Source organism: Herpailurus yagouaroundi, unplaced genomic scaffold, assembly GCF_014898765.1.
Source record: "Herpailurus yagouaroundi ecotype Mexico unplaced genomic scaffold, PumYag 216, whole genome shotgun sequence".
NCBI lineage: Eukaryota > Metazoa > Chordata > Mammalia > Carnivora > Felidae > Herpailurus > Herpailurus yagouaroundi.
The window spans coordinates 11,979,200-12,002,397 of record NW_024412447.1 but is presented as its reverse complement, the minus strand read 5'-3'; positions in this window follow the sequence as shown (position 1 = coordinate 12,002,397).

The following is a 23,198-nucleotide window of genomic DNA, read 5'->3' as shown; positions in this document are numbered from 1 at the left end:
TACTGCTGCTGTCACTGGCTCATTATTTGTCGCTTTTAAGGCAGATGCTTTTGGCCTGCAGCTAAGCCACCGAACCACCTCGGGGGAAGGGAAATGCATGTGACTCCGCCCTGGTGTGTGCGAATATTTACATCCAGACCGGGCCATCCAACGACCGACCGACCAGACCACCCGGGGGAGGACCCCACCACAAAGCAGCCTGCAGGCGAGGCAGGTGCCGCGCCCCGCCTCCGTCTGTCGACTACACCTTCCCCGTTCTCTCCCAGCCACGCGCGGAGGGGGCTGCTCCGACCTGGGGCAGGGAGCAACCGTGGCTCGGGGTCCACACCGCTCTTGGTGCTGAGAGGAGCCTTCGAGGAACCATCCAGCAGCACCAACGGGGAGAATCATTCTTGTCCGGGTCAAAGAGCGTTGTTATGGGTGCGGTGCCTCTAAGATCGCTTCTGCGAAACGTGTCAGAGGCGTCTACAGTGTCGGGACGGCTTGGATCGTTCGTCTTAGGTCTCTGCAGCAGAACAAAGTCGGAGCTCCTTCGGAGGTGTGATGGGGTGGGGAGCGGAGGCTGGATGAGACTCAGGGCCCTTCTGGGCAGATCCGTCCTCTTGCTTCCTACCACAGGCTGCTGTTGGTGGCTCAGCCAACCCTTGGACGGGGGTACAGGGCAAGGACTTCCTTTAGCAAATAACATTGTTACGGAACGAGGCTGGAACACTGGCGGAAAAACCAAGCGGCACTCGGCACTCGGAGATCTTGGCGGATCGGAGATTTTTTTTAACACCGGCGGGCTCACAGGAGAACTTTTCTCCAAAGATCTGAGCACCGAATGCAAGCGGGAAGGGTAATTTATAGTTGCTAGCCTCCCTATTTGGGGGGTTTTCACGCCAAATCAGGGCAAGAAGAACCCAGAAGAGGGGTTTCTCAGCCAGAGACCAGAGCTTGTTTTAGTCCCGTCGGCCGTCTTATGGTGTAAAACTTCATTCATTTTCCCAACAATCTCAATAATCGTCCACGTGGGGCTTCAAAGGGGAGTCTACCGATTTGATTTTTATAAGCGTTCTTCCTGGTTAGGGACAACCTCTGGCCTGAAAGTCGCACGTCCGACGGATGGAGTAAGACACGTGTTCATCAAAACCGCTTTTTTTCCTTTTTCAGAATTCTGTCCCAGCTAGAAAAAACCCCCAAACCCACAGCCAAACTCAATATAGCTCATTCGGATTCCACGCATGACCCCCAGACAGCACGTTCATCGGGGGGGTGTGCATACAGGCGGCTTTGTTCTCCAGCGTGTCCCTTTTGCAGAGCGAAACGCCGAGGCGGAAAAGTGCCTTTCCGGGGCTAGGAAAAGAACACCGGCCTCGCATTGAGGTCAAGGCCTCCTCGGCTCCGGCTCCTGGCAAACAGCTGTGTGTCAGGTGTTTACACGCCACGGGGTTTGGAGAAACATGGGCAATTAAAAACAAAAGGCTTCTATCCGTCCATAGCATTACCCGAGCCTAGCTGGGTTTGCAGCTTGTAATGTGTTATTTATTTTTGGTTTTAATTGCAGGCAGTCCCAGAAACATTAGTGTTATATATAGTGCTAGGCTCAGCAGGAGTAATTAAAAGGCGGGGGCCCTCGTGGTCGGTAGTAAAATACCAAGTGCTAGCTGTTTAAGAAAAATGTACCATTGATTTGCCATCAGCAGAACACAGGGTGTTAGGAAAGAACAGAGGAGAGACGCCAGGCAGAAAACACTCGCGGAACCAAAAAGGTTTATGCCCGGGGCCCATGCATGTGTGCTGAGTTCTAGAGACAAGACAACGGATTTGGATGAGCCTTTTGAAGAGTGCCATGTGACCCTTTCCAGGCTGGAATGGATATTCTTCTCACTCTTTATGACATACGGGGCAACACCAGAGTCCAGACGGTTCTACCTTGTTAAAAAAGAATATGGCGGGGTATTTTTCCTGGCCCTCTCTGGGAGCAGATCAGGGGCGCATTTTTTTTTTAATTTTTTTTTTTCTAACGTTTATTTATTTTTGAGACAGAGAGAGACAGAGCATGAACAGGGGAGGGTCAGAGAGAGAGAGGGAGACACAGAATCGGAAACAGGCTCCAGGCTCGCGGTCAGCACAGAGCCCGACGCGGGGCTCGAACTCACGGACCGCGAGATCGTGACCTGAGCCGAAGTCGGACGCTTAACCGACTGAACCACCCAGGCGCCCCCAGGGGTGCATTTTTATTATGACCCGTTTTTGCTTTGATGCTTTGGGGACGGAGGGGCAGAGGGAAGGGAAGCAAGATGGTGAGGGTGACTGAGGAACAGGAGTTTGTGTAAAGATGTAGAAAGAAGAGGGGCACCTGGGTGGCTCCGTCGGTTACGGGCCTGACTCTTGACCTCCAGCTCAGGTCGTGATCTCACGGTTCGTGGGATCGAGCCCCGCGCGCGTCAGCCTCTGTGTTGACAGGGTGGAGCCTGCTGGGGATTCTCTCTCTCTCTCTCTCTCTCGCTCTCGCTCTCGCTCTCTCTCTGTGCCCCGCCCCCTCTCATGATGTCTCTCTCTCTCTCTCAAAATAAATAAATAAAACCTTAAAAAAAAGAAGCTTCCCATAGCACATGAAATATGGTCGCATTTATGTGTTCGTAATACGTACATTAGCATACACACGGATGTCGGGGGCGTGTCCATGCGTGACTCCCCTCCCGGCGCTGGGGCAAAGTAGAAAGGACAGACTTTATTTTGAACAATTTTCAACCACACGGCAATATTGAGGGCGCAGAGGAGAGCAGTTTGGGCTGTAAGTATCTCTTATTACAAAACATCTTTCATTCGATAAACACAATAATAGTGATCGTGCTCGGCGCACTAACGGGTGCTCACTATTGCACGGATCCGGTACTGGTATAAGTTTTTCATGTACAACCTCAGTTAATCGTCCCCCGCCTCCCCAATGCTGTGATGGTACTACTCTGACTGCTAATATTGCTATCCTCACCTTCTAGGGGAGGTGACAAGGCGCAAATGCTTAAGAAACGGGCTCAAGCTTCTGCAACTAAGAAAGGAAGGAGCATTAATCACAACATAGACAGCTTGGCTACAGGGCAAGGTTCTTGACCACTGCACTGCATTGGTTCTGAACAATTATTAACAGTCTTTCCAGGAATCTGAAGATTAGCAGCTCAGGGGGCTGGAAGCAAGGCACCATGAGGGGTTCGCTCCAGGGCGACGATGTTCTTTAGGGAGGTCCAGACAGGCATGCGCCAGGGAAGGCACTGGCCTACTGGTGAGTAGAGGCCCGGGGTCATTTTGGAGGCCAGAGGCGTCCTGCCAATGGACTTCGCAGGAGAAAGCCCCAGGAAAGGGTTTAGGGAGGAGCCAAGAAGGGCAGCCATTCCCTGAAACAGGACCGCAGGTGATACCACAGTCGTGACCTGTACGAGGACGCTTGACTGAGGGGTGGGTAGAGCTGGGGTCCGGTACAGGTTCTGCTTACCAACACACGCACTTGTGTGTCTATCCCGAGGAAGTCCAAAGAGCCACAGGCGGCCAAGCTGTGGACCTTTGGAACCCCCTCTGCCCCGAGAGGCACCAGTCTAATTTACAAGTGGAATTTTACAGGTTAGCCCTGAGCTCAGATGTACCAGAGTGGGGGGGGGGGGGGTGTTCCCCTGGAACCCACAGAGATGCCCAAGACATAGGAATTCTCTTTCCTTGATCTTGGCTCTTTGGCTCAGTCCATCCCTATGGGTGGCTTCAGCGGCAGTTCTGGGGCCGGTGATGGGCTCCTAACTACAGCTGTTGAAAAAAAAAAGGGGGGGGGGAGAAGGAGAGGAAAAAGAGACTTAAACTTTGTCTGGAATTTAAAAATCTCTCTCTATCCTATGCTGTGTCTCTCTAGATGGTGATGACCTGTGGAAAAGCCCGTATGGTAAGTTCAGAGTCTACTCTGCCCAGGTTCAACTGATGCCAAGATGTAGAAGGACATGAGACACTGGCACCAACTTGTCACATGTGTGCAGGCTGTCATATGTCGGGGAACAGGCGTCCCTGAGAAGCTCTGGAAATACCTGGGGGCCCCTATTGATAGTCAGGGCAGGTGTAGGGGTGGAGGAGGGAGAATGAAGCCTCCAAGGTCAGAGTCCTGCTTCTCAAAGGCCAATCTTCCAAAGAACTTGGGAGAATGGAAACCGGGTTTGAGAAGGCTCGGGGTACCACTTACCCCTGGCCCGGGAGTTCTGGGTCTGTTTCATTTCTGTGTCGTCTTCTCCTCTTCTTTCTCCAGCCAGTGGTTGGTACCGTGCCTGGCACAGACAGGCCCCTCTTGCCATTTGCTGCCTGGGCCACCTGTGGATTGTTGGTCTGGAGCAGTTCTGAAGGGCCCCGTTGTGCTTGGACCTTTCTGGTGCCAGCCCCAGCAGATGAGGCGATTGAACACAAAGGGCATTGGCCACAATTGAGTGTTTGAGGCTTGTCTGCCTGGGGCCCTTAACAACCCAGTGGGGAAAAGCAAATGTAAGTTCTTCTCTTGGTTTTGCCTCACATGCATCACAAATTAGAATCACTTCATGTCCGAAGGCTCATTAGAAAATGTTCCTGAAAGGCAACGCAGCCCATTAAGGCTCATTCTGAAGAGTGATTTTTATGTTCTTCACATTTGTGTCTATATTTGTTAAAGATCAAGTTCAATTTTTGAAATTTCCAGATGTCTCGGCTCAGCTACAGATCTGAGTCAGAACTCTTGGGGGATACCCCACTTGGTAATAATAAAGTTTCCCACCCCTTCAAAAAGGGAATCATTATTGCTGCTTAAAACCCAGAATTGCAGATTGAACTCGTTTCATGAAAGTCATTTTCTGGAAAAGGACTGATCTCAAGTTTCCGTGCAGATAACTGATCTCAGCTGCCTCACTGGGTACCCATGGTAAAGGGCAACATTCTGGATGCGGTCATTGTGGAGTCCTCACCTGCCTTCCTCTTCTTCATCACTCTGAGTCACTGGCATTGGAATCTGGAGTTGCCAACTTTAGAGATTTAATCTTTAAACCAAATGAACATGGTGTATTGCGATCTCTGCTTTTCTGCGAGGAAACGAATGCAAAGTTACGAAACGAGACCCAGGTCTTTTGATGTCAGGTGACTCCATACCTCTCTTGTAATGGGCCAGGTCGGATGCCAGGTGGTATCTTGGGGGATCAAGTTGGGGTAGGTGGGGGGGGGTGCTCCTTGGAGTGGCCAGAAGCAAATGAAGCTGAGAGGACAAGTGGAAATTGTATTCGAGAAGGAATCCCGAGGTCAGAAAGAGAGAACCTCGTGTATGCTCAGGGCCAATGGAAGGGCCTGGGGAGGGATTACTGAGCCAAGATAATCCAGAAAAAAAGCCCAGGAAGGAGGAGGGGTACTAAGAGCGATGTTGCTGTCTGAGGGCAGATGTTGGGCTCCACTTGTAAGAGAGTGTTTCTGGCTCTTTCCTGAGTCCTGGCCCGGCCGACAGGCCTGCCTGGTTTAAATGCTCTTGCTAGATGGGGTGGCATCACCATTATATAGGTTTTATCATTAGAAACGAGACTTGCAGGCCCTTAGTTTTGGATCAGCCACAGGATACGTTAGGTATCACTTGTTCTCCAGTATTTCTTGGTTTCGGCTCAGGTCATGATCTCACAGTTCATGGGATCAAGCCCTGAGTCGATTCTGTGCCGATGGCACTGAGCCTGCTTGGGATTCTCTTCTCTTTCTCCCAAAATAAATTAAAAAAGAATCTAAAAAAATATGCCTTAAAGAGGCTTCTGGGTGGCTCCGTTGGTTAAGGGTTGGACTTCGGCTCAGGTCACGATCTCACCGTTCGCGGGTTCGAGCCCACGTTGGACTCTGTGCTGACAGCTCAGAGCCTGGATCTGCCTCAGATTCTGTGTCTCCCTCTCTCTCTCTCTCTCTGCCCATCCTCTGCTCATGCTCTGTCTGTCTCTCTCTCAAAAATAAACATTAACAAAAAATAAAAAATATATCTTAAAAAAAGAAATAAACCAATAAACTTAAAGAAGAAGGCTCATCTACATCATTGCTCCCTTCTTTCAAGTTTTGATCTGGTGCTGAAATTCTCGCCTCACAGTTAACTAAAGCAGGAAGGGCACAGTGGTTAACGGTCTTGGGAGACAGCTATTTCCGGAACTGAAACGCGGCGGGCCCTTCGCTACGTACACGAGCCGCGAGCAATTCTCTTAACCTTTCCGTCACTGCAAAACAAGGTAACCGTGTCCACATTTTAGGGGTTTGGGAGAGATTTCAATGTAAAACTTGAAAGTCCTCAGCACCGTTTCTGTTTAAGAGTTTAGTTTAATGTAGTTCCTGTTTTTATTTGTTCACTGGGGAAATTTAAATTTAGTGAGGATCTCAAAAAATTGCCTCAAAGTGCTTTCCTGAAGACAAGGACACAGCAGCACCTCATTTGTTCATGACTTTTGCCGCCTGCCTAGCTTTACGCAGATTTCCTATTCTATCTGAAACTCCACTTTCTCATCTGTGGAATAAGGAAGAAGCTTCCCCCGGGTGTTGAAAGACTTCAGGAAAGTCAGTGCTTATCCTCTGGATATTCAAAAGTCCCCCTCCCTCTCCTGCCTCTTGAAACTCCTAAAATAACTCCCCAAGTGATTGGTTTTTTTCTTTATGGTCTTGAAAGATCCCCTCCAAGAAACTTGTCTTTCTCTCTCCCCTGTACACAGAGTGACTCCAGGACGACCCCATTGGTTCGCCTCATGACCCTTTGCGTTCTGGGCAGGCCTGGCTGGTTCTCTGGTCTGGTCCAGAAGGGAGAGGCCCTCAGAAAGCGTCGCCATCCCACCGCTGAATGGGGTTTGGCTGTGGACCCTATGTAGAAGGCTGTCACACGACCAGCCTACTGGGCACATGGCACGTACAATCTCATGGAGCCTAGAAAGGGCACCTGGCTCTGCAGATGCTGTCTTGAAATTCTTGACAAGGGGCACCTGGGTGGCTCAGTTGGCTAATGGTCCAACTTCGGCTCAGGTCACGATCTCATGGTTCATGAGTTCGAACCCCGAGTTGGGCTCTGTGCTCACACCTCAGAGCCTGGAGCCTGCTTCCGATTCTGTGTCTCCCCCTCTCTCTGCCCTCCCCTGCTCACGCTCTGTCTTTCTCTCTCTCAAACCAAATAACATTTAAAAAAATTTTTTTTAAAAGAAAAGAAAAGGAATTCTTAACAATTTTTAATTTGTCTGAAACTCTTAGTACTTTTCAAGCAGGGGGCCCCACATTTTCATGATGCGCTGGGCCCCTCAAGTTACTTAGCCAATCCTGGTGGAGGTGAATCTATCGATCTCTCCTTGATTGAACGAGCCAAGCACAGGGAAGGGATTTGTTGGGGTGGGGGACACAGACTGGAGAGCCAGAATGCTCTGGAAACTCTAGTGGACGCCACACCTTGGTAGCCATAGCGCGGAGCACTTGAGGGCAGAGACTCATGAGATCAGAGCTCTTCTTAGAAAGGTTTGTGGAGAACAAGGAAGGAGGCAGATCCCCCAATCCCCAGGACAGCCAGGTGTTTACCACACCCGATCCCCTGTTCTTTGGAACAATGTGAAAGATTTCCCTTAAGACTTGAGTGAGGTCAGCTGAAGCCCAAAGAGCTTCTTGGATTGGGGCGCCCACAGCCCTGAGCCCGAACAGGTTGCGGAGCTAACACTTATCACAGAAGCCAAGAGAGGTTGGCCATTTGAACAGGAGGGAGGCTCATTGATGCTGATGGGGCTCTAGAAGTCTCGGCATATCATGACCCCTCATACTCCACACTGCTATTGTTTATGGGTCTCTGGGAGCCTGGGAGGACTCGCTGGACCCATTGGGCACATCAAGGACCATCGAGTAATCTCTGAGAACGCGACTTTATTGAATACTCCCTGCTAGAATGGCCCAAGGAGACCACAGGCTCAACACGGCAGCTACTGGAAAGCAGTCCCTTCTTTCTTGAAGCGATGTGTATACCATTGATCTCAACAAACTGTCTGTGGTCAAATGATCCATGTTTCCCTCCTGTTTAGGATTCTTAGTTTCTGGAACAGGCTGATGGTACCAGAGAGGCACTGTGGAGGTGGGTCTACATGTCCGAAAGCCTGGTGTATGTAAGTGCCCTCAACTCTACCAAGCAGATGGGTCTCTCAAGTCAGATTTGCTGGGGAGGGGCGTGTGCGTGACAGAGGATGTTCGTTTGACAGGTGGCTTTTGTGAAATGTCTTTCTTGAGTTATTTTGCCGGGTGGATGTAAAATATAGTTTCGTTTGCAAGAAAAATGAATTTATATCCCCTTCCTTGAGAAACCTTGTGTTACTGCAAGGGATAAAAGCTGCGTATAGCAGGGGCGCCTGGGTGGCTCGGTTGGTTGAGCGTCCGACTTCAGCTCAGGTCAGATCTCGCGGTCTGTGAGTTCGAGCCCTGTGTCAGGCTCTGGGCTGACAGCTCGGAGCCCGGAGCCTGTTTCCGATTCTGTGTCTCCCTCTCTCTCTGCCCCTCGCCTGCTCATGCTCTGTCTCTCTCTGTCTCAAAAATAAATAAACATTAAAAAAAAAGCTGTGTATAGCAAAATGCCAAGACAAAGGGGCCTTTCCCGGGGGTTTCTTACTAACTGGGCCTCAAAATGAGGTGAGAATGAAAAACATAATACTAATTATACAAGTAGGCCACAGACGGATTTTTTTTGCGGGAAATCGTCAAGATACACGGAACGCACCGAGTGAAGCAGTTTGGACTATAGCCTTTTAGACCGTGGCCATGCATTTTCCCGTCTCATGGGCATAAATCTAGCCACACGGAGTCAGATGCTCAAGAAATATCATGCTTTTCATTTTCCATAACTCACTGTGCTATCTGATTTCAACCCCTCGCTCTGTCAAGCTGACAGAAAATTTAACTGTAGACACGTTGGAGTTCTGCCATCGCATGGGTCCGGCCAAGTGGCGGGTCTTAGGCAGTGCTAAAGCCTGGAGGCGCCTGTGGGGATTTGGTCGCTGGTCCTCACACGTTATTCCTCAGATGTCCCTTGTCCCCGCCCTAATGGTCTTCCTAAATTATGGCTCTCTGCTTCCCCTTACTCTGCTCAGGGCCGGAAAAGTCCCCAAAGGCTGCAGACCCACAGCCTGAGGATGAGTCCACCCTCCTGCCTCTAGAGGTTTCTGCTGCATCCTTGGCAGGACAAGAGTGGCACCCGGTTCCCAATCTGGAAACCCCAGACTCCTCCTTCCTGCTCACGAGGAAGGCGTCCTTTCTCGAGCTCTCTGTCCCCAAGTGGCTTATCTTGTTCCCCTGCTCAAAGCGCCCACCCCATTCCCTCAGTGGAGTCTGACGAGTCTTTTACAGAAGAATTCTTGGGCTTACAGGCTACTTGTTTCTGCCCTACTCAGATCCCCGGCTCTGGGAATGACCGAGCTTAGCTACCAGTTTGGGATGCAAAGAACAGAGATGAGGGCATATTGGGGAAACGCATCTAAGTTATCCACACGCTGCGTTCTCGTTTTATATACCCATATTCTCCCCTAAACCTGTTCCTGCAGTAGCTTTTTCCAACTCCTTTAAATGGCCACCTCTTTCCTTCTTTCTTTTTCTTTCCTTCTTTCTTTCTTTCTTTCTTTCTTTCTTTCTTTCTTTCTTCTTTCTTTTTCTTTCTTTCCTTCTTTCTTTCTTTCTTCTTTCTTTCTTTCTTTCTTTCTTTCTTTCTTTCTCTCTTCCTTCATTCCTTCCTTCCATCTTTTTTAAAGTAAATACCATCCTGCTTTCTAATGGCATAGATTAGTTTTTCTTGTTTTTTTTTTTTTTAATGTTTATTTATTTTTGAGAGAGGAAAAGCAACCAAGAGCAGGGGAGGAGCAGAGAGAGAGGGAGACAGAGGATCCGCAGCAGGCTCCTCACTGACATCAGAGAGCCTAATGTGGGGCTCGAACCCACCAACCGTGAGATCGTGACCTGAGGCAAAGTTGGACGCTTAACGGACTGAGCCATCTGGGGGGGGGGTCCCTCTTTCTTTCATTTGCTTTGTCATGTTCGTTTGCTCCGCTGCTAAACACTGCTGCTTCTGCCTCCAAAACGCAACAGGAACTCGAGCCCTTCTCCCCGGTGTCCCCTGCTCTTCCTTTGGTCATCCTGGTCCAAGTCGCCAGCCTCTCCTCATCTCAGGAGCCTCCTAAATGACGCCCCTGCTTCTACTCCTGGGCCCTGGACCATCTCCTCTCAGCACAGCAGCCAGGGGGGCGCGGGCGACACAGAACTCGGGTGATGTCAGGGGCGTGTCCGAGACGCCATGCGGCTTGTGTCCCCTTCAGGGTAAAAGCTGGAGTCTTCAACGTGGCCTCCGGAGCCCTCTATAAAGTGGCCCTTACTACCTCGCTGGTAATCCTGGTACCACGCCCCCTTCCTTTACATCTTCTGCCCCAACCTGGATGCTGGGCTCTTGCACCAGCCCATCCCTTTGTCTGGAAAGCTCTGTCTCCACGTATTTACACCACACTCACCTCCTTCGGGTCTCTGCTCTTTCTGTCACCCTATTCAAATAGGACAGTCCCCTCCCGGCACCCGCTCACGCTGCCTTATTTTTCTCCCTGCCGCTCACTGTCATCTGATGCGTGGCATATTATACTTGCTTATTTGCTTCGTGTCCGTCTCAACCCGCCGCAGGAGGAACTTGGAAGCTCAAAGGAAGTTTGCTCTTTTGTTTTTCATCGCGGATTCTCTAACCACCAGGACACTGCCTGGCACATGATAGGGCCCCAAAAGATAATTGTGGAGTGAGTGAATGAATGGATGAATGAATAATTGGATAGAGAAACAGTATTTTCTGCCTCCATGTTTTATATAAATAAATGCATTCATATTATAGCGATGTTTCTACCCCGCTCTTGCTTTCCTTTTAATAATAGATTGTGATGGTCTTTCCGTGACAGTCCGTAAAGAAAAAAACACACCGTTGTCTCTTAACGGCTGCAAAAGCAGCGTGGCTCTCTACCAAAATGTGCCCAACCGGCGTCCTACGGGTGGACTCGTTTGCAATCGCTCCCCATCACGAACGACCCTGACTCTTGGCGCGTTCAGATTCCTGGAGGATGAACGCCCAGAAGGGGACGTACGCGGTGAAAGGGGTGAAGCCCATGTGGCCAACCTCGTGTGCGTTTCTGTTCTGTTTCCCCTCCTAGGTGAGCGTGTTTACAAGCCGGTGTTTTCGCCCCCCTCCCTGATTTTCTTCCCGCTTACCCTTGCTGGGGAGAAGTTTTCAATGATTTGCCGGTGGTGGTACAATTGGAGACCGCGTCCTATTTTCAGCTGCTGGGGACATGTGAGCCATGAGTTGGAGTTTCTGCAGATTCAGCTGTGATGGATTTTCTCCTTCCCTCAACTCCTTTGGCATTGAAAATCTGTACTGCCCAAATTGGGGCTTGATTGTACATTCTCTCATACCGTTTCGTGGAATTAATCTTACTCCTCAGCCAGACGATTAACTCTTTGATGGCGGAAGCAGTCTCTGTTAGTCCCGTGGATTTTTGCATTGCCCTCTGGATCCAACCCAGTGGTCGTCAGGCTGATCGCTTTCACTGGACACGTAAACCGTTGTGTGTTGAGTGCAAATAAATCGGTGCTTTATGGCATAGTGGGTGGTTTCAGAGTGATCACAGCGGTCGGGCAGAGCCTTGGGGGAACAGTCGGAGGTTTCCAGATAGACAAATCAGGGGAGAATGTTCCAGGCAGAAGAAAAAGAATACACATGGTGGACAGGCACGGGGTGGGGGGGGGGGTTGAGGAACCCACAGTGATTCTCCATGATGAGAGTCCGGGGGGAAGATAAGGGACTGGTCTGAAACGAGCTGGGAAGATTAGACTGAGGCCAGCTTCTGAAGAATCGTGCCACCGTGACGTATTAGTGAGGATACCCGTGATCCCGTGTGTCACCAGTGCCGTGTGCCCGGCTGCAGTGATCTCAAGTTACTTGCCCCTGTCATCTGGAATGGCTGGGGAATAACTGGGATCTGTGGGTGCTGGGGGGTCCTCCAGGTGACCTAAGCCCTCTCTCCATCTCATATCCATCTCTCAGCTTTATTATCATCAGACTAAACCCCTGCCTCTTCTCAGATTTGGGCACATGAATCCCTGGGCAAGAATTGACCTTTAAGGGCCTTGGGTGGCTCTGGTTTGACACCTAAGTCTTGATCTCATGGTGGTGAGATCAAGCCCTGGATTGGGCTCTGCACCAGGCATGAAGCCTACTTAAAAAAAAAAAAAATGACCTTGGACTGCTCCCTTTGGCCATCGTCAGAGGATGGGGGTCATGAGGCTTTTATTTGAGTGCTGCATTTTGTTGGAGAAAGAAGTTCTTTAAGTCACAACCAACCAAACAAGCAAACAACGGCAACAAAAACCCAACAAATAACGCAATCCACATAGCACCCTGATTTTGCATTTGCTACAATTGATTACAAGATCTGGCTTTCCTTCAATGTTTGGAAATGAAAACGCAGAAGGTCCTGACTTCTTATGGTTCCCTGGTGGGCCCAAACAGCCCTAGACACCAGTCGTTGGCAGTGATAAAGCAATTCATTAAAGACAAGCTCCTCACTTTCCAAATCACAAAAATTAAAACCCATTCCACGTGATTTTAGAATTATGGAGAACTCTCTCTGCCTCCAAGATGTGGCTTCCACGTTTTCTCCTTCACGCAGGTCCCGGAGCAACTCTCCTGCTCCAGAGCGTGCTATTTCTTACCGAAAAGCCTGATAACTTTGTCTCCTGAGGAAGCTGCGTGACGGGCAGAATTTGCGCTCTTTATTTCTCCGGTCTCCTCTCTCTGGCACCTAGTTTTGTAAATGCGAGGATGATTGAATGCCTGTCTTCGTAAAAACATGGGACTGGTCCTGTGAAAGATGGCAGGGTGGCCTCATTCTTGATTGCTTGACGCTGAGATGTGAAAAACTAGTATGCTGACCAGGAATACTGAAATCACCCTTCGGTATTCAATATAATCTTGTAGGTTTGGCAAGAACATTATAGCGCGTGGAGATCTTTGAGTGCGGGAAGCCGAGAAGCTCCTGTCCACATTCCGTAGATAAGTTGGCACCTGGCAAAATCAGTGCAGGAACCCAGGTCCCTGCCCCCACATCCAGGGCATTGCATCACAGAACACCACCTCCTTGCCAATGTCTTGAGAGCTGGAAGTCAATATATAAGGGAAGACCCTGGGCTCTGGTGGCACAGAGGGACACAAAAGGGCAGGAGCGGGGGGTGAGGGGGAGGGAAGAAGTTTGCAACACAGCTGCCCGCCGCTGAGTTAGAATAAAAATCAAAGATGAAATAAGAGAAGCGACAGCGGAGAACATAATGCAGTATATAAACCTGGGTAAAGCTGGGCAGTGGGTAATAAAAAGTGAAATAGGGTGGAGGGGGTGAGTGGATGGCAATCACATCTATCACTGGTGCTTTGAGCGGAGGAGACAGCGAGGGAGGCCAGAGGAACAAGTGGCGACTTCTTGCCGTCCCCATTAAAGAAATTTCCAAGGGCTCTTGGAGGAAGCCCAACTCCGGCTTGGTATGTTGGCCTTTCTGCTGTTCTCACAAGGCTTTTGGTGCCCTCAGACCTGGGACTAACACCCGATTTCACACTAAGCGTTGCACAGATACGACTCCATGGCAAGGCTCCTGCCAACGTGTCTGAGCTCGCTGAGCTGGCCCCCCCCCCCCCCGCGCGGACTTCATGGTGCCACCCACCCCAGGCCTGCCTGGAACCCCAGGCGTTTCCTGTGACCTTCATAATCACCAGCAACACCGGGTTTGAATTTCTTGGACGCTTCCGATTGGGTACCACGCAAAGTTCAACCAAAGGGCCATTTCTCAATAGTTATTTTTAAACGGTTTTTTGGGGGGAAATAATCTTTAACTGGGAGACAAAGAGCTTGCACATAAATCTTCCTAAGCAAACCCGCGTAAAGTACTGATGCACTTTATAAGCTGTAAACTAGGCTTTTATTAGCCATTTATGAGCCATTTTTTATGATGCAAGTTTAATATTAAACTATAAAGTTCGCAATGCACTTATAAAGACAGATAGACTCGTTCACTTTACAATTCTTGACTTGGATGCCTGGCAAAAGCCAACCGTATCATGTCATTTCAGCAAATGTTGGGATGCTGGAAACTGGTGTGGGATTAGGTCTGGGAATTGACAGGCACTGGGGTATGTTGCAGGCAGGAGTGAGAGGGAACAATCCGCTGCAGCCATAAAAATAAATGCACAAGCTGGGAGGTAATTTTTTCTTCTGACTTTTCTGGAGCGTGGGGTCTTTATAGCCATTTAGAAAAGGAGTATTCTCTAGAGTAGCAATTCTCTTTTAGAGCAGCAGCAATATATTGCCATTTGATTTTGTGCAACCTACCTTCTTCCTAATAGATCAGCGTGGCTGGTACTCTCTTATTCAGTGTGATGAAAATTAAGTTTGTTTTGAGAGCTCGAGGCCATGTAACTACAATAATAAGAGATAACTAGGAGAGGGATCAATTTAGGATGGCTGATTTGGTTTTTCCTAGGAAAGAAATCCTTGGCATATGGAAAGCGGCTGGCCCTTAGTGGACCTGATGCTGAATAAATGAATTGTCAGCGGAGGATTATTCTAATCACAAGCTGCACGCTGTGTGACATCTCAAGCTTTCTGTCTTTGAACCACACTTTTGAATGCTGGAAGTTTTTTTGGGTGTTTTGGAAGGATCAAAGACTCAATATAACGCCAAATGAATCAAGAGTAGTCACAACCCTTTCACTGCTAGGTGAACCACCCTCTCCCCCTGGGCTGTACAAGCATCCACAGTCGCCCCACAGTACACTTGGTGGCCCGTCCCCACTGGGTGACTTTGTGACAAGGGTTTGCTCCTCCAACTTCTCTCTTGAGGCCAAGTACCCCTGTGATCTTTTCCACCCATTAATTTGTTCATTCTTACGCCGCTAATAAGTGCCAGACTCTTTTATGGGCCCTGGAGCTCTACTGAAGAGCTTCGATTTCGTCTTTGTCGCCATTTGCTAGAAGCCTTGACTCATATGAGGGTGTGCTCCACTCTGCCCAGTGTCCAACTGCACCATCGATTCCACTTTCTCTCTGAAAGATTCCTCTCATGGCTTCACACTTCCTGAAGAATTCTCTGGAACCACATTCGAGTAGAGGCTGTGTTCTCCTGTATCCTGTGCAGGGCCAGTTGTGTCTCCCTTTCCCTGTGTTGCTACCCCCACACCATTTCTGCTGGGAAGCTTCTGAAATCTGATCAGAGCGCTGCCAGCCAAGCTCTACTCACTATCTCCACCCTCCTTCCCTCTTGACCCATGATTCTTGATGATCTAATTCACTGTGCTCCCCTCACTCCTATCCTTGACCTTGTTATTGGGGCCTCAATACACCCCTGGATGGAGGGTGGTCTAACTACTTGGAAACTTGCGATCTGAATATCTTACCCACAAGTACCCTTTCCCAACCACCATGGGGCCTCTCCCCCCGCCCCCCATATTTCTTCCCTTTTCAGTACTAACACGCCACCTCTGAATCTCAATCCTTTGATCCTCACTTCCTATCTTCCATTTTATTTGCTTTACTCACTACAGTAACTATCGCATTGAGCATGCCAGTTCATGAGTTCTGTAACTTGCTTTCCACTCACTCTCTGCTCCCTGGAATCTTTCCTTCTCTACAGACCAAGCCTACATTCTATAATCTGGCAAATACCCTCACACATCTTACCTGGTTCTCTCTCTTGCTTGGGCTTAACACATTGAACCCTATAGTTGGTTAAGCTCAATGATCTATATATATCCTCCTTATTTGCTCCTGAGAACTAGGTGGGGGGGAGGGGGAAATCACTCTCCAGCTCTCAAACCATTATTTTCTGCTCTCCTGCACAGTAAAACCTTCTAAAATATTATCTGTGTTGTATATCATCTCCTTAACTCACCTGCTCTCCTCATTCACTCCACTGAAACCACCATTGTCAAGGTTTCTATCAACACCCCCATTGCCAAGTCCAGGAGCCACACTTCTGTCCTCATATACTTAATTCCTCAGAAGCATTGATACTGATGACTTTTTCCTCCCCCTTGATGTACCTTCCTCTCTTGGCTGGCTTGAGGTTTTCTTCCCATTTCTCTGGCCATTATTCACAATCTCTTAAATCTTAAATTACCCAAGGCTTTGCCCTAAGACCTTCACTAAATCCATACATAGAATTTTTATCATCTCATCAAATTCCATAGCTAAAGATATTATCTGCTGGCACATGACTGTATCTCATATTAGTTTATTCACCTTCAAGTTCTCCCATGAACTTTAGTCATGCCATTGTCTCACGTATCCACTAAGATATCAAATAAGGCCACTACAACCTGGCACACCCAATCTGTACTCTAGATTTGTCCCATTCACAGTTGTGCCTTCGCTCTAGTCTTCCTTCGTGCATGAAATGGGGCCACTCAGTTACTCAACTAAAACAAACAAAACAAATAAACAAAAACATGTAACTCCCAGACCATCTTTTTTTTTTTTTTTTTTTTTTTTTTTTGCTATTCCTTCAAAATAAATTCTGAATCTGGGCTGGCTTCTTCTCTGACCAATTGGCCTGATATACTTCTCCAAAGTCCATTGACTCTACCATTTTACTCCATTTAATTGTCCCTATGGATTTTATTATTCTGAAATTGTTGGTTGGTAGGTTGGGTGGTTGACTGATTGATTGAAACAGGTCTTCATCCTTCATGAGTATAAATTTTAAGAGGGTACGGACATTTCCTGATTCCTTCTCCGGTGTTTCTCCAGAACCCAACACACTACTGGCACATGGTAGACTGTTTTTTGTTTTTGTTTTTTAATTACCCTTTCTACTCTAAAATAATTGTTGATTCACATAATAAAGAGTGATTCTACACACCTTTTACCTAGTTTTCCCCAATGGTAAAACCATGCTGAACGATCGTGGAACATCACAGCCAGCAGATTCACATAGATACAATCCATTGCCTTTATTTAGATGTTCCAAGTTTTACTTGCTGTTGTGTGTGTGTGTGTGTGTGTGTGTGTGTGTGTGTGTACTGAGTTCTGTGTAGATCTGTGTATCCACCACCAGAGTCAAGAGTAGCTGTATTATTTTACGTTCCCACAGCAACGTGTGAAGGCTCCCATTTGTCTGAATCCTCATCAGCATTCGGTATTGTCACTATTTTTATTTTATTTTAGCTATTATGATAGATGTACGTTGATCTCTACTAATGCTGTTGGTTTGCACTTCGCTGATGGATAATGATGTTGGGCTCATTTCCATACACTCCCTTGCCATCTTTGGTGAAATGTCTCTTTGTGTCTTTTCCCCATTTTCAAATCACACTGTTGGATTTTTTGGAGTTCTGAGAGTGCTTTAGCTTAACCCTTTGTCAGATATGTGGCTTGAAAGTATTTTCTCCCAGACTGTAGCTTCTTCTTCTTTTTTTTTTTAATTTTTAAAAATCTTTATTTATTTTGAGAGAGAGAGACAGAGCATGAGCAGGGGAGGGGCAGAGAGAGAGGGAGGCACAGAATCGGAAGCAGGCTCCAAGCTCCGAGCTGGCAGCACAGAGCCCGATGTGGGGCTCGAGCTCACTGACCGCGAGATCATGACCTGAGCCGAAGCCAGACTCTTAATCGACTGAGCCATCCAGGCGCCCCTGTAGCTTTTCTTTTTATCCTCTTACCAGGATCTTTTGCAGAGCAGAAAACTTTAATTTTACGATATTCAATTTATTATTATATTTTTCTTTTATTGCCTGTGCTCTGGTGTTGAGTCTGAGAATTCTCTGCCTACCTTTAGGTCCCTAATATTTTCCCATATGACTTTTCTGAAAACTTTATAGTTTTACATTTAAACCCATGATTCAATTTTAGTTAATTTTTGTATAATACAGTGCGGCTTTTGAGTAGCCTTTGTTGAATGAGTCATTAAATAAAACAATGATACACAGTATCCTGAGAACCATCATCTAATGAAACCAAACTTAGCAAGTTACACCCCAGCAATCGTGTGTTAATTTTTACATCAGTAATGAATCTTGAGTACAGCAGGGCGAATCAACCTTGAATTTTAACTTAAGACGTGATATAAGGCTGTATAAACTCTAGGCATTTGGGCTTGTGGGCCCCTCTTTGGTCGTGGAAATTTCAGCGTGCAAATCTTTGTAATCGTGAAATCTGCCTCAAAGCCATGGTGACAAGTAGAGCCCCATTCATGATGGGGAAATACTCGAGGAGCCAGAAACCTGGGAGTCCCCAGGATCTCCGATTGCTCCTATACTTCCAGCCTGAAAGGTATCATAGACATTGGATTATATTCTAGGAGGAAAAAAAATCAGACTTTGGGCTCAATTTTTACGATCAGCCTTTTTCTACCCTCCCTGTTTTGAGTGTCTGATTTCTCCCCAAACAGACAAGGTGGGGGAGAAAATATTAAAACCCAGAGATGGAGGGTGAACCCCTCCTGAAGCTGTCTGATAACTATTCCAGGGCCAGAGCCTCTGGTCACTCTGCCTGAATCTAGTAAGAATGTTAAGGCAACGTTCCCCCTCTGAGTGGGATCCTGCTGCAAAGCCGAGGCGCCACGATATGTTTGATATGAGTACCAGATAACACACCCACTCAGGGCTGGGTTCTTTAGATTCAGAGATTTGAGGGAGATGAATCAGACAAGGTAACTACTTGCCAGGGCATCAGAGTTTACAAAGGACTCAGACATGTACTCCCGTTTCTGAAATACTAGGCAGATTCCATGATCGTCACGATCGGGACGATAAAACGTGCAGGATACTGGAGAAATGCGAGAAATTGATGTCAGATTCTTTAATGTCAATCAATTGTATCTAGGCTCCAAACGAGTCCAGTTAGATTCTGCTTGATTTTTTTTTAATTTTTTTTTAACATTTATTTTTGAGACAGAGAGAGACAGAGCATGAACGGGGCAGGGTCAGAGAGAGAGGGAGACAAAGAATCTGAAACAGGCTCCAGGCTCTGAGCAGTCAGCACAGAGCCCGACGTGGGGCTCGAACTCATGGACCGCGAGATCGTGACCTGAACTGAAGTTGGACGCTTAACCGACTGAGCCACCCAGGCGCCCCAATTCTGCTTGATTTTTAAAAACAGCTTTATGAAGATGTAATTCATGGACCATGCAATGCATTGTTTTCAAGTGTACAATCCAAAGGTTTCATTGGATTCAACGTTTCGTGCAACCATCACCAAAAATCCATTTTGGAACTTTTTAATCTTCTCCAGAAGAAATCCTAAACTCCTCTGCTGTCTCTCTCACTTCTACTCCAAGTCCCCCAGGCCCTGGCAACCACCAGTCTATTTTCTGGCTCTATAGATTTGCCTACTCCGGAAATTCTATGAATGCCATCATAAAATGTGTGGGTAGTTTTGCGAATTGGCTTTTGTCACTTAGCATAGCGTACTCAAGGTTCATCCATGTCGAAGCAGGGGCCAGTTCTTCACTCCTTGTTATGGCTGAATTATATTCCATTGTATGGATCTACCACAGTTGATATACCTGTTCATCAAATGATGGGCATTTGGGTTGTTTCCACTTTTTTTATTTTTTTTTATTTTATTAAAAAAAATTTTTTTAATGTTTTATTTATTTTTGACAGAGAGAGAGAGACAGAGCATGAGCAGGGGAGGGTCAGAGAGAGAGGGAGATACAGAATCCGAAGCAGGCTCCAGGCTCTGAGCCATCAGCACAGAGCCCAACGCGGGGCTTGAACTCACAGACCGCAAGATCGTGACCTGAGCCAAAGTCAGACGCTCAACCAACTGAGCCACTCAGGCGCCCTGGTTGTTTCCACTTTTTGACTTGTATTGTGAATAATGCTGGAACGCACATTCGTGCACATGTTTTTATATGGACGTATGTTCTTGTTTCTTTTGAGTAGGCACCTAGGAGTAGTCATATGGTAACACGGTGCTTACACTTTTGAGAAACTACCAGACTGGTTCCCAGTGCCTGCATTTTTTTACATTCCCACCAGCAACGTTTCATCAAACACCAACTCCGATTTCACCACATCCTCACCCACACTTGCTATTCTCTGTGTTTTTGATCATAGCCTGCCTAGTGGGTATGGACTGGTATCTCCCTGTGATTTTGATTTGCATTTCCTTGACGGTGAATGATCGTTACGTATCCCTTCATGCACCTATTGACTATTTTGCATCTGCTCTGAAGAAACGTTTCTGCAAGTTTTTGCCCATTCTTCATTTGGACTGTTTGCTTCATTAGTATTGAGTTGTAGGCGTTCTTTAGATATTCCAGGTACAAGTTCCTTATCAGACATACAATTTGCAAATATTTCTCGCATTTACAGTTTGTTTTCACTTTCTTTTTAAATATAACTTACTGTCGAGTTAGCTAACATACGGTGTATATAGGTTGCTCTTGGCTTTGGGGGTAGATTCCCATGATTTGTCACTTACATATGACACCCAATGTTCATCCCAACAAGTGCCCTCCTCAATGCCCATCACCCACTTTCCCCTCCCCTTGCCCTCTCCCATCAATCCTCAGTTTGTTCTCTGTATTTAAGAGGCTCTTACGGTTTGCCTCTCTCTCTGTTTGTAACTATTTTGTTCCCTTCCCTTCCTCCATGGTCTTCTGTTACGTTTCTCATATTCCACAAATGGGTGAACACATAAGAGCAAAGTCACAGGATATAAAATCAGTGTACAGAAATCGGTTGCATTTCTACACACCAATAATGAAGTAACAGAAAGAGATATCAAAGAATCGATCCCAGGTACAATTGCAAGAACCATAAAATACCAAGGAATAAACCTAACCAAAGAGGTAAAAGATTTGTCCTCACTCTCTTGATGGAATCCTTTGTAGCACATAAGGTTTAATTCTGATGATGTCCCACTGGGTTGTGTTGTACAATCATTTTAGTACAACGTGAGAGGATTTTTGTCGAGGAGTTTCTTCTTTCCTATTCTACTTTTTGAAAGAGCCTGTGAGGGATTGGTATTAATTCTTCTTTAAACATTTGGTAGACTCCACCAGGGAATTTCGACTTTCTGGGAAGTTGGTTATTCAATTACCTTTACTTGTTCTAAGACTGTTAAGATTTTCTTTTATCCTTGAGAGTTTTGTTAGTTTGTGTCTTTCTAGACATTCCCCCTTGCCCCCACCATTTCATCTAGGATATCTCATTTTGGGGGCCCCACACACAAATTCATATTTTATTTCTGTAAGGTAAGTAGTTACGACTTCTCCTTCATTCCTGATTTTTGTCTGCTCATTTTTTTCTCGGTCACTCTTTAAAGACTTCAATTTTGTTGATCTTTTAAGAGTCAGCGTTTGGTTTTGTTTCTTTCCTTTCATCTGCTTGCATTGATTGGGTTTAGTTTAGTTTAGTAGGTTTTTTTTTTTTTTTGGTCCAGTGTCATATTTTAGATCTGGTTATTTATTTGAGAATTTTAGTCTTCTGCAATGTACACATTTATAGCTCTCCATCTCTTTCTAGCTGAGCACTGCTTTGTCCTCATCCAATAAATATTGGTACATTGTGTCTTTATTTTCATTCATCTCAAAGTATTCTCTAATCTTTCTTACGATTTCTTCTTTGACCCATGTAGAGAGTGTTGTTTAATTCGCACATGTTTATAAACTCCTCCGATTTCTTAAGGTTGTTAATTTCTAATTCAATTTTGATTGGAGAACATACTTGAGACAATTTGAATCCTTCTAAATTGATTGAGGGCTTGATTTGTGGCCCAGCATATATGGTCTATCTTGGAGCATGTTCCATGTACACTGATAAAGAATGTGTATTCTTCGGTTGACAGATAGAATGTTCTACACGTCTGTTAGGTCTAGTTGGTTTATAGTGTTGCTCAAGTCTTTCTATTTTCTTGTTGGTCTTCTGCCTAGTTGTTGTAGCCAATACTGAAAATGGGACTATTGATGTATCCAACTATTAATGTTGAATTGTCTATCTCTCCCTTCAACTCTGTCAGTTTTACTTCAAGTATTTGGGGCCTCAGTCGTTTGGCGCATATGTGTTTATAATCGTTATATCTTCCCAATGGGTTCACTTTTGTCTGATATTCTAATAGCTCCTCCAGCTATCTATGACTATTGTTCAAATGATGTATCTTTTATTCTGTACCTTAACTTGTAACCTTTTTGTATCTTTGAATCTAAAGCATGTAGCCTATAGGCCGCATATTGTTGGATCTCATTTGTTTAGTCACTCTGACAATCTCTGCATTTACATTGGGTTATTTAACTCAGTTACGTTTAGTGTTATTAATAATACAGTTTGATTTATGTCTGCCCCTGTAGCTTTTGCTTTCTGTATGTCTTATGTCTCTTCTTCATTTATCTCTTCTTCAAGGCTTTCATTTCCATTAAGTGAATATTTCCTAGTGTTCCATTCAACTCTCTGTGATAATTTTTAAATGACACATGTTTAATGGCTGTTCAAAGTCCAGCAGTATACTTTTTAACTTATCAAAATGTGCTTCATATTTATATTAACAATTCCAGTGCTTTGTAGAAATGTTACACCCCTGTAGCTCTATCTGCTTGTCTGTTTTTTTACTATGACAGTAAAAAGTCAAGATTTTCTCTTTGTTTTTGTCTCTCAGCATTTTTACTGTGATATGAGTGCAGATCACTTGGGTGTCATCCTACTTAGAGCTCACTGAGTTGTTTGAATGTGTAGAATAATGGCTTCCTTCAAATGTTGTAAGTCTTCATCCATTACTTCTTTAAGTCTTTTTTCTATTTCTTTATTGATATTTTTGTTTGATGAGCTACTGTCATCATGCCTTCCTTTACCCATTTAAGCATGGTTTCCTTCAGTTCTTTGAACATATTTATAACAGCTGCTTTGCCAACAGGCAAAGGCCTGTTAACCCAATATCTGGGACCTCTCAAAGGCTAATTCTGTTACCTGCTTTCCCCACCCCCAATGTATGGGTCACGCTTTCCTTTTTCTTTGCAAGTCTCATAATGTTTTTTAATCAAAGCTGGATGCTTTAGATACCATATTATAGCCACAAATACAAATACAAATATCCTCACCTCCTTTTCAGGGTTCGCTAGTTTTGTTCTTTGTGTGTTTATTGTTTTTGTGACATGACTGGACCATTTTGGTGAAATCTAGTCCCTTCACGGTGTGCAAC